An 11,797-nucleotide genomic window follows, 5' to 3' on the forward strand; every position below is an offset into this window, starting at 1 on the left:
CACTGAACTCAGATTGGAAGAAAAAGCAATTAGTGCAGCTCTCAAGATTTTTTTTCCAGTGTCCTCTTTCTTTTTTGTTTTTTTTTTTTTGCTTTAAGTCTCTGAACACAGGTCCATTATTCCAACTTACGTGCTGGTCAATGTTCTTCATTTGGCGAATGGTAACTACAATTTTCATAGATAATTTATCCATCCAGACTGTAGTAAAATCAAATCAAATCCTTGACATAGTCAAAATTCTTGGCTGGCTATAATTCTCTCCAGGGGCTCTGGCCCTGAGACAAATACAGAGGAGGCAACTAGACACAGCTCTTGTGGTGATGGCAGGACACACCAGGTCTCCAGACAGCCTCCGCCTAGGACTGTTGGGCTTGGGCCACCTCTTGGTCTGTTCTCCTGAGATTGCATTTCACCTTCACAATCTCCGGGGCATTTTCTTGCTCTTCTTGCAATTTCTGCTTCTCAAGTTCAAGCTAAATGAAATTCAAAACCAGGAAAATTATTTACAAACTGAGAGGCTTTTTCACATAGCAATATGGCTAATAAAATTTATTCATTTTAATGATTTGTTTTTAGGCATTAAAAATGTCATATAACTGGAATTGTACTGGGATAATATTGGAATGGAGACTTGGCTAAATGTACACACTGGAACTTAATTTCAAGAAGTTTTGATGAAATAAAAGATACATAGAATATAAAAAAAAAGAAATTCTCTCTTAGTCCCCCAATAGAAAGAAAGAAGGAAAGCAAGGGAGGGAGAGAGGGAGGAAGGACTGATTCTGCAGAGGCAGCACCCAACTGGTTATTACTACCAATGACAGCAAGAGAAGACAGGAATGAAAAAGTCAAAGCCAAGAAAACAAAATCCCGAGAACACACAGTTGCCCTGGAGTCCAAGTGAGGCTGAGCTGCATTAAATTACTCCAGTACTCTGTTTATTCAGTGATATTTCTCTGATTTGCCTTTCTTTGAGCATTTCTTTTAGGTCTTCGATAGAATTTCTGTCTCTGCCTCGAGTGTAATATATGCCATCTGCTGACATTTTCTTTCTTTTCTTTCAAGCCACCAATGTTTATATCTGATATATCTGGGAGATTCTGCTTGCTCCAACATCCCTATTTCTTAGAAATAAGAAAGAATGCTTTCCCCCAGTCACTATTACCTGCTTCAACTTCTGCTGCCATTTTAAAAGTTCTATTTTCAGGTCAGATTTCTTCTTTTGTGCTTCTTCTTCTTTCTGTTTGATTACTTGGTCTCGTTTTCTCTTTTCCATCACCTTCTGCAATTCTGGTTTATTATGAGGGGCAAGACCCCTGCAAAAAAAAAAAGAATTAATGAAAATGAGAAATGTTCATAATGAATAAAAATGTAATTGCAGGTATCAGCCACAGAAAAGAGGTCTGAAGAATCAGACACCTCTGATACCTACTCCAAAGCTAAGTTAATGGGGGTGCTCAGAAACTCACCATCATCAAAGAAAGGACAAGAATATCTTCCAAAGAATTTGTAAAATCCTTATTCAATAAAAATATATTGAGCACCTACTATGTGCAAGACATTAGACTATACAAAGCAGGGTGATGGAGATGGGGATAGGTGAAGTACCCTCATGCAATGGGTATGATATGTACCCACCACAGAGAGGTAAATGCCTAGGACCTGAGGAGTCTCCACTGGGGAGGATTCTTGAGGCATAGCCTCTGACCTCATGCATTAATGCAACTCAGGGACAGGTTTCCACAAATCTTTTTCCTACCCTAGAAACCTCTTCCTATTCTCCATTTTTAGATCCCCAAAAGAAACAACAGTCTCTGTGACCAAGATTATATCATTTCCAAGGGTCATGGCCAGGCACAGAAATCAATCATCTCCTGTCAGTCTACTGTTCTTTGTGCCTAGACCACCTCAGATACATGGTTTATTTATAATGCATGAAATTCAGGCTTCAAGGAAACTCTACTCTTCTGAGAGATAAATTAGGTGGCCATTACTTTAAATGGGGAGAAATAAAACCAAAATAGGCTATACACTAGCAACCCCCCATCTGATATGTTTGAGCCAAGTCAAAGGAGAGACCCATTGACACTTTCTTAAGTAGGACTCCTGTCTATGTTTGATGTCAGCTTAGAGTCACCTTGTCTCTATGTCTATTATGGTTTGGATGTGAGGTGTCCCCCACAGCTCACGTGTGACACAGTGCAAGAAGATTCAGAAAAGAAATGATTGAGTTGTGAGAGAGCTCTTTAACCCAATCAGTGAATTAATTCCCTGACAGGGATTGACTGAGTGGGAGCTGAAGGCTGGGAGGGTATGGCTGGAGGAGGTGCAACAGTAGGGGCATGGTGTTGGGGTATATATTTTGTATCTGGTGAATGGAGTCTCTCTCTGCTGCCTGATCATAACGTGAGCTTCTTCCCTTTGTCACACTCTTCTGACATGATGTCCTGTCTCACCTTGTGCCCTGAGGAATGCAGCCAGCCACTAGGGACTGAGACCTCTGAAATGGTGAGCCCCTAAATACACCTTTCCTCCTCTATATTTGTTCTGGCTGGGTCTTTTAGTCACAGTGGTGAAGTAGCTGACTATAATAATGTATTTTGCCATTTCCTTGGGATTTTCTCCAGCCGGGCTTTCCAGGATGCCGGACAAGACCACATACTTCTTCCTTTTTGTCTCCCCTAGTTATTTAGCTTGACCTGACTCTACTAGCTCATCAGCAACCTCAACTTGATGTTAAAATTTATTAAGAGCATTTAAAATAAAAACAAAATAAACCATAGAACAGGAAACACACTGATGATTTCAGACCATACAGAGTCAATAATGGCTGGTGTCCACACTCATGCTGCACAGGTATAATTACACATGACTTAAGAGGGGTTCACACTGGGATGACTGTAGACTCAGCCTGGGCTCACAAAGGCACTACACCTGCCCACCACTGCATGCCCCTGCTGCTCACTGCTGATCTGGAGGACAGGACATCAGCCCAGGCAGTTGTTCTTTGAACTACTCCAATCAACTTACTTAGGAGTCAGTTGAACAACTTGTAAATCAAGTAGAAGTTCCCAGAATAAGTGTTCTGGTTATAAGTAAATCAAGAGCATATCTTTCTTAGCTGCTGTCAAAGTCACACAAACACATCTATAAACGAATCTTCAATATTACACTTCCTCAGTAATCCAGAATTTTAAAAAATTCTGGCAACTTTCCTACTTCCTTTTTAAAAAAATCTCAATAAAAATTTTCAATGTAGTTGTTTACAGAGTAAAGATCAGTATGAACTGTCTTTGATGATAAGGACAAAAAGACAAAATAGTATATGTCCTACTTTCTCAAATTTCAAATATTAGCAGAACTCTTAATTAAAAAATTAATTTGGTCAAATTTCCAAAGAAACAAGAAACAGGTCATGTTTCTGATTTAATTATAGTTTGTCTCACAGTTATCAAGACTGAACAGAGGTATGAAAATAGAGACAGAATATTCTAGAAAACAAATCTTTTATCAGCACATTAAAGGTTGCTTTTGAGCACTCTTGCTGTTCAGTTAAAAGAGTCATTAATCACTGGAAAACCTTTCTTAAAATAATCTGAAAAAAGACTAAAAAGCTTCTTAGTTTCATGACTAATAGAAAGTCTTGATTTTACACTATAGACAAAATTAAGAGAATTAAATTTTAGGATTAAGAATTTAGTTATCTGAATAATTTAGATTTCAAAGATTTTTCTTTTGCTGTATTCCACCAGCAAAATTCAATTAAATTATTGTTACATTCTTCTGCAAAACTCACTGAAAGAACTTTGATATATGACATTTTAAGCTGATTTTCCATTGCAGCTTATAAATGGGTTTAACTATTCTATAGTCTTCATTTTCTGCTCAAAGATTTTATATGATGGTGACAATAAGATAAAATATTTAGTAACAGACAATTCAGGAAAGTGGTGCTCATCTGATAAAAATTCTGCACTTGTAACACTCAAGAAGTAGTCATAGACCTTCAGTTAATATTTTATCATAGTGGGTCACTTAACTTTCTGTGTCAAATGGGAGACATTAAGCAATGCCTGTCTGTTTCTCTAAGTGGATCAGAATGCAGAGACTGTGGAGGGGCAGAAATGAGCACCTCCAAATTTTGTAAATAGCATCACCCCTTGCATAAGAACACTTGATTCTCTTCAATCAATTCTGACATACACATAACAAGTACTTTCAATCTCTTCATGACTGACAGGGAGTCAAGAGCTAGTGACTTCATACTACCCAAGATCAAGGAATTCTCAAGTCTGCTTCCTGGTCATGGAGCTAGCTGTGACTATCTCAGTAGGCAAAGCCTAGTTTAAAAATTGTGAACTTAATAGGTGCAGTTTGAGTCTTTGCCAAAAAGTCAGGCAGTTTATCCAGATCCATTAAAAAAAAAGTAAAAACACAACCCAAACTTGCCCCATTAAACAAATCACCGGAGGACCATCTGCACTATATTCTACACAGTGGTGTCCCTGAGAAGTATATAAGGTAGTGCCTGCTCCCATCAGGCCCTACCCATTCCTGCACCCAGAGATACCTGTTACTAACAGTTTGGTCTGTGTTCCCCCACACTTCCCACACCTGTACAAACACAGGGTTCTCTTCCTCACTCTTCTTCACATCAACAAAACACACTAAATATTGAGAGGCAAACTGGAAAAGCCCATATACACTGCATCTTCATCTCAACCCAAGCTTGCTTGCAAGCTATGAATGAAGTCAACTCCTCATCACCAGCCAGAGCAGGAAGCTGGGGAGCAAACTATCAGAGAGCACACATGCCTGACCCCCCAAGCCAAACTGCTCCGGGTCTATTAGGTTTTTGTTTTTTGTTGAAAGGGATGGCTGCATTTGGATTTCAGGGTGATGGTGAATCTTGGAATTGTCTGGTTTGGCCTGCCTCATCTACATTCTTGGTTTAGCCATTTTCACCTGCCTGGATTCAAGTATAAATACTTTTTCTCTATTATTGCTACAACCTCCCCTATCTTTTTCTATGCTGTACAGCACCAAAGTATTCATTGAGGAATTATTTGTCTGGTAAAGCATTTCTAAAGTTCAGCTGAAAACTCAGGGAGCTAGAAACCACTCACTTAGAAATGTACAAGACAAAGAACCATTAGGGACATGCTCAACTTAACTGGTTTATTTGTCCAAAAATTACTCTATAGAAAACTGAATCTCTTAATGTGTTAGAAATCATCTTATTTTTTTTCTTTTTTTTTTAAATTAGTCTAATTTGTTATGGCAGCAGAATGCAATTCAATTCATCTTACACATACAAAGAACAATTTTTCATATTTCTGGTTGTACACAATATAGAGTCACACCATTTATGTCTTCATAAACGTACTTAGAGTAATGAAGTCCATCTCATTCCACTGCCTTTTTTACTCCCACATCTCCTCTCTGCCTCTCCCTCCCCTTTGCCATAACTAGAGTTCATCTTTTCTTCCCATGCTCCCCCCTCAATCCCCATAATGAATCAGCCTCCTTACATCAGAGAAAACATTTGACATTTGGTTTTTTGGGATTGGCTTACTTCACTTAGCATTATATTCTCTAACTCCATCTATTTACCTGCAAATGCCATGATTTTATTCTCTTTTAACACTGAATCATATTCCATTGTGTCATTCTTATTTTTTAAAAGATGTTTCCAATACTGACATTTCAACTACTAAAAATATAAAGCTTTATAATGCCTTCTGAATACTGCCTTTTGTACTACTGATAAAGGCCTATGGAACCCAAGAACCTGACAAAAGGTCATAACCATCAGACCTAGAAGCAGACTGTTACCAGGTGGAAATTTAAAGACTGCTACTGGAAATTGAGCCAAATCTAAAAAGATGATAAAATAGGGAAGCACAGGTCCAGAGCTATAAGATCTCTGAATACTTATTCTACTAAGCAGTATCTGTTTTTATCTTATAATCCCTAAAAGTAAATTGTAAAAAAAAAATTAAACTAACTGCTGCAGAGCTTTGAGCAAAATTTTTAGTTATGCAAGCCAAGGTCAATGCTACAGGTAAAGTTTGGTTTTTGCTGATCTCATTCCCTGGTCTTTTCATTTACTCAATCCTTTCTCTAGTTTATATAATTACTATACTTATCTCTAGAAACTGTCCTAAATCCCATGCTTACTTCTAGTGCATGATCTTGAGAGAATCCTCAACAAGAAACAATTTTCTCTAATGTGTCAAAGTGGGACAATCACAAGGTAACATGCTGGTTTATTGGAAAGATCACTGTGTAAGATAAAATAAAGGGAGGCCCTTTATAAATTGTAGAAAAGGAAACAGGTTTTCATTAGTACAAACCAGTAATCAAGCCTGGTAGTAATTATTGATATGATGCTTCCTATTATTTGGTACTAAAATAGAAATAAAAACCCCACAGTCTCCAAAGGGTTCATGATATGGAAGAAACATAAAAGGAAAGTTTTCTTCTGAGCTTGAGAAGTTTTCACCCTAAAACTGACTATGTTTCTTAAAAAGATGCTACTAAACAAATATTTTATCTTAAAAAAATCTGTTTATACCTTCAACATATGACAAGATATATTCATCTTTTTTGACTTTGAAATATGCCCTTTTTTTTCTTAAATACATTCCATCAGATTGGAATCTTTCAAAGAAAAGGGGAAAAAGAAATAGGAATTTCTTCTCCCATGCCACATGGGGAGAAGATGGATTGGACTAGCTGACAATTTATATGCCATATATTTTAATAGGCATTGTAATACATGCTACTATTTAATTTTTAAAGAAATATATTATTATTCCCCACATTATAGGTGAAAAAAAATATCAAGGGGGGTTTCTTGGTCAAGATCATAAGGTACATCAAGTTAAATGGTGAACACTCAGGATTCATGACCTCTGATCTCAAATGTCCTCGCTACACCTCAGTGCTTCAGCAAAAGTCATCATTCTTCCAAATTAGTTGCACTGGGCCTGCTAAAGACTCAGCTATGTAAACAGGGAAAAGAAGAATGGGTCAAAGGCAGACATAAAGGAGGTCCATTTTCTAGAAAATTTAGAAAGACTCAACTGCTTAAATCCATATGTTCTGCAGTGATGTGTATCACACTACTAATTATATATTTTTATAGCTTTTATTTGATTCCTTTTTGTGCTGCTGAGAATTGAACCAGGGACTCACACATGCTAGGCAAGCACTCTACCACCGAGTCACAACGCCAGCCCCACTAAGTATATTTTTTACAGAGTAATTTGCAGCCTCTAATCCAGAGAAGATCTATATTACAAAATTAGGTTTACTTTTCCTTTATTCTGACTTGGAGCCTTTCTATAGACTTGCAATGAAAATAAAACAAAATAATTTGAGCTACAATATTTATTAAGAGTTCAACTAAGCTCCAACTTCAGATCAGAAAACCAGTAGGTGACAAAATGCTACTCTGTTTTGAAGCCCACTAACCTGATGATCTTCCAATAAAATACAGACAAAATTTCCCAGGCAGGCCTGCTTCCAAATTCTGTGGTTTATTTAGAAATGTATATAGTCATGTTTTGCTCTGGGCATGAGAGTACTAAATTCATATTTTCCATTTTGATTGTGCAGCAAAGACAGGCAGAAGGTAAGCACTTACTAAAAATGATCAAGCTTATGTTCAATTTAATAAACTTTAATCTAATAGCTACATAGCACATGCCAGAGACAAAAATGAGGGAGTCACAATACCATATCCAGGAGGAGAAAGATATCTAGAAAGACATCTGGGAACAGGAGTCATTAGTTCTGGTAGGCAGGAGTGAACTGCCGTGAAAATGCTCCGAACACTTGTGTTTGATTTTTTTTAATTTAAAATTTAAAAATATAATTTAAATTTAAAAATTTTTAAATTTCTCAGGATAACACAACAAGGATGGAAATAAAAATAGAATTTAAGGCAATCTGTAGAGATAAACATAGTAAAAATACAAATTTGTATATATTCTGCTCCCTTCTAAAAAGTTAATAAAAATATTGATAATTATTTAAAATTCAACTTAAAAACAAACAAACAAAAACATAAGGAAGAAACACTCTAATCTATTCACTCTAATAAGGCTCTAGAGACTTCTCCCTGCCACTTACCGATTGCTAATGCACGCAGGATTTACATTTGATTCTAATACTTCCCCCAAAGCAAGGGGGAAATTCAGAGATTTCAAATTTAAGAAATAACATATTTCTCTTTTACTTGGTTCCCTCTCTTATGTCTTTGCCCAGCCCTTTGCACCCAAATTTAAGAATGTCTGTGCATTTTAGAAGGAACAAAAACTGAGCTGTAACAGGGGCTTCACTTCAGGGAGGGATGACCAGGCTTGAAGGTGAGAGAAGGTAAGCCTTGAGAATTGTCAAGAAATAAAAACTCCTCAAAGCCTCTGAAAAAACAATCATTGATAAATCTGGTTACCTTAAAATCCCCGTAAAGAAGCCATGCTCCAGAAACTATGGTAGCTTTTTAGATTCGTAAGGAGTTCTCTGTGAAGACCTTGATGGATCCGGGATGTTTTGACAGGATTGATCAATTTCTGGGGCCTAATGAGTTATGGATTGCCATCTTCCATGAAGTCTGGCTCAGCCATGATGTTTCTTGAGATTAGATATGAGTCCTTGGGGCTGGTATCCTCAAGAAGGCCATCTGAAAGAGAAAAAGAAGACTTACTTGCAGGCTTTTCTGCCAAGACTTCTCTCTCAAAGCAGAAACCTGGCTGTGCCCTGTCCAGCACACTAGACATGGTACCCTCCCAGGTCCACATCAGGGACATCACCGGCAAATCATCCCATGTGTTTTGAAGGTAACTGGGGAGCACAGGAGTGAGGAACAGAGTGGTTTTCTTCAGTGATGCCTGAGACTATGGGGCAGAGGAGTGTGGTGTCTTGACTCTAGTCACTGTCTTTCATATTTGTGCTGTGGTTACACAGGATGCTTCCTGCTACCATGTCACAATAGCAATCTTACAACAAGCATTGGGCACCAGGTCACTTCAGTCTCAGCAAATGAATCTGCACTGGAAACTCACAAGTCCTGACTCTGCATCAAGGTCAGAAACTTCCAGAGCAGTCTAATTTGACCTGTGATGCTCCTGGTCACATCTCCTCCTCTCTTCACTTGAGCCATGTGGGCTTCATCCAGCCCAGATCCTTTCAGCTCTGTCTTCCAGTGGCACCTGCTCAGAGGGGCCTGAATTCCTGAGAGCCCTGCTGAAAGCCAAAGTACAACCCCAGTACTTCCCCAAGTGAGCTATGCTACCAAATTTACTTATTTATGACTGAATGTACAGGGCATGAGTTCCTGAGGGTAAGGGTGACCTGTTTTCATTCCACTGCTCTATCCCCAGGGCTGGACCAGAGGAAAGCAGACAGTAGGGAGGAGGGAGGAGACCTTGCAGCAAGAGCCTTTTTGGGCAGGGAGGGAAATGGATTCACTGGGGTTTCACAGAAGGAACAATTTTCTAAAGTGCCTGGACAGAGTCCCTTAACCTTTCAGGCCTCAGCCTCCTCTGGTCCTGATTCTTGGTCTCTCTGGAGTTGTCTATTCCATTACTCAAGTATATGTTTCCTCCTCAGTAAGAGGAGTTCCTAAGGAATAGGGCATTTGGACCTCTCTTTCCTACTCTCCCTGCAGCTCCCTAGGGTGGTGCATGACACATAGTGGGTGCCCTATGAATACCAGTCCCATTTTGTGAGACACAAAAAACCCTAGTGGGGGCTGGGTGGAGGTGAACAGGATTGGCTGAGCAACAGGATGCAGATAGGGGCCAAGGCTGGCATCAGGTCACTGTGGACCCCAAGACTCAACTCGGTATGGATCCCATAACTGCTCCCCTGCCTGCAAAACAAACCTGGCCAGTATTTCATGACAATTACAATGCAATTTATGCTCTCCTGTTCGGGTGTGGTGACTTCAACTTCCAAACTGAAAATCAGATACCAGGCCTCTTTACACAGACTAGCTGATGGTGACCTTCACTACAAAGTCCATGGTACACAATTACTTACTGCCTGGCTAGTTCCACTCCCCTAGATAGAAGAATGATTAGAGAATAGAGGAAGGCATGGCAGGAGGAGGCATATCCAAACAGTTCACACACAACACTGCCACCTTCCCCACTAGTACCAACAGCAGTGTATGTGTATTTCTGTCACAAAATGCATTCTGACACAGGTTAACCACAGGTTTCTGTCCTTCTCTGCCAGGGCAAGAAGAATTTCTTCCCTAGAATTTTAGATACCCGGGCCAACCAAATGCCTGATACAAGGCACTGAATAAATGTTAAACTAAATGAAATCTGTACTAAAAAGGACCTCCTCCACGGATGATCTCCTAAATGCAAGTCAGTGTCATTGAGGTGGCCCACAAGCACACAGTTAAGAAGGGTGTGACATAAAAAAGATGGGAGCAGAGTGAACAAGGGGAGGCAGGTTGTACATCCTTGGCCTCCAGCACATGTGAGGGTGGGAGACACTAGAAGAGAGCAAAGACATGTTTGCAACTAAAAATAAAAAAAGCACAGGCAGCAGTAGCCACTAAAAAAATCAAAGCAGGGCCTGAGTTTCGAAGACACCAATGGAATCTCCACAAATCCCTGAAGTTTCCCCAGACACTACTGGACTCTTAACACATCTGACTAGAAACTATACAAAGTGGCAACCAGCAATTACAGAGAGCTTTGGATACAGCATATGCAGGTACAAAACCACATTTGATTTTGGCAATGACCTTACAAATAAAAGAACTAGAACATTAACTTAACAGACAATAAAATGGGGAAATAAAATTTAAATCCTGTGTCCACTTATATTGCCAGCAGCATAAAGCTAAAACTAAAATCAATGTTCTATCATCTTAAAACCTGTCTCTCCTGCAAACTGTAATGTTTTATATTTTTATACCAACAACTTGAAAATAAAGCAAATAAGAATCCAAAGAGGAAGTCAATTAAAGAAGAACTTTAAATATTTATATCACTGTATATCAAGACTCAAAATTACTGAAGGATGAGGAATATGTGACAAGTTACCCCAAACATTCCTTAGAGACTACCCTAGAATGCCTGCAAACTTAACCAAGTAGAGAATTACAAACCTTGTTCATGGTGAGTCAGGGAACTCATCACAGCCAGCCTGACCAATATGCAGTCCATAGTCACCATGCTCCTTGCCTTAAACCTCAACTGCACCACGCACACCTCTACACAGTCAGTGGTCTAAAGAGTCAACAGCAATTTCATTCTAGTTAATCAGTAGACAAAGGTGGCTACAAGGTTCCATAAAAGTACCTATTTCTCAGCTCTAACCCACAGATAATCTCCATGACACCAAATCAACAGAAGACTGCCTCGAAGGTCACTGCTACAGTGGTTGGGTTTGGAATAGACTGAGGGAAGGCAGGTAAAGAATCAGGGTGCTGCTAGCACAATCCTCCAGAAGAGGTTCAGCACAGAATGGCTGCAGTGTGGGTGATAAACATACTGATTTTTTTTTACTTCACTTTTTAGATTTAGTTTCCCTTGATTCCCTTTCCCCTCACTCTCCCAGCATTCCTCTGTAAGTTCTGTTCCCTCCAGCATGCATGATCACCCTCTTTCTGCTCCATTCCTGGATCTCTACAAAGCCAAATCTCTCTGTCTTTTCAAATCCAGATAAATACCAGCTCTTCCAGCAATTAAACTATCCAGCCTCTAACAACAATGGAATGTTCTTTGTTCTCTTTTCCTGGTACTCATTGATTATCATCTTGTGATTC

The 11,797-nt window shown here is 39.1% G+C and overlaps 1 pseudogene across 1 annotated transcript; it reads right to left on the reverse strand.

Annotated features, from left to right (window-relative positions):
• Positions 1 to 356: 356 nt before the first annotated feature.
• Positions 357 to 11,165, reverse strand: LOC308658609 (protein FAM107B-like; annotated as a pseudogene). Its single transcript has 4 exons — positions 11,138 to 11,165; positions 8,506 to 8,689; positions 1,166 to 1,316; positions 357 to 473 (listed from the first exon to the last, which is right to left on the reverse strand). The product of its transcript is annotated as a protein FAM107B-like (transcript).
• Between the last annotated feature and the right edge of the window lie 632 nt (positions 11,166 to 11,797).

The sequence above is a fragment of the Spermophilus citellus genome (genome assembly GCF_964194105.1).
Source record: "Spermophilus citellus genome assembly, chromosome: 10".
NCBI lineage: Eukaryota > Metazoa > Chordata > Mammalia > Rodentia > Sciuridae > Spermophilus > Spermophilus citellus.